This window comes from Trachemys scripta, chromosome 5, assembly GCF_013100865.1.
Source record: "Trachemys scripta elegans isolate TJP31775 chromosome 5, CAS_Tse_1.0, whole genome shotgun sequence".
Taxonomy (NCBI): Eukaryota; Metazoa; Chordata; order Testudines; family Emydidae; genus Trachemys; species Trachemys scripta.
Window position 1 is genome coordinate 424,680 of NC_048302.1, and position 879 is coordinate 425,558.

Below are 879 nucleotides of genomic sequence, written 5' to 3' on the forward strand. Positions count from 1 at the left end.
GCTATTGGGATTAATTGATTTTTTTTTAATGTACATATAATCTGTCTGTAAAAAGGTTTTAGTATTCAGAATTTCATGTTCTTCTAGGTAATGGGTTGGTCTGCTTATTCCTTCTCTTCTCATTCCAAATCAAATTAAGTGTAACTGTTTAATCCATACCAGTCACCAGGTCTCTAAAGAAAGGGTGAAGTAAAAATACTTACAATATTGAACATAATGTAGAGTATGGCTTGGTATACTTGTAGTGTCACTTGGATATTCTGTAAAAACTGTATGGCCAAAGAAATACCAACTGCATTTATGTAATGAACCATACCAAACAGTCGTGAAAATGTCAACCTTGATGTATTTTAAGAAAGAATAGCAAATATGGCAGGCGACTAGCTTGGCTTAACAATGAAATCTTCGGTGAGCTTAAACTCAAAAAGGAAGCTTACAAGAAGTGGAAATTTGGACAGATGACTAGGGAGGAGTATAAAAATATTGCTAGAGCGTGAAGGGGTGTAATCAGGAAGGCCAAAGCACAATTGGAGTTGTAGCTAGCAAGGGATGTGAAGGGTAATAAGAAGGGTTTCTACAGGTATGTTAGCAACAAGAAGAAGGTCAAGGAAAGTGTGGGACCCTTACTGAATGGGGGAGGCAACATAGTGACAGATGATGTGGAAAAAGTTGAAGTACTCAATGCTTTTTTTGCCTCGGTCTTCACAGACTAGGTCAGCTCCCAGACAGCTGCACTGGGCAACACAGTATGGGGAGGAGGTGAGCAGCCTTCAGTGGTGAAAGAACAGATTAAGGACTATTTAGAAAAGCTGGACATGCACAAGTCCACGGGTCCAGATCTAATGCATTCAAGGGTGCTGAGGGAGTTGGCTGATGTGA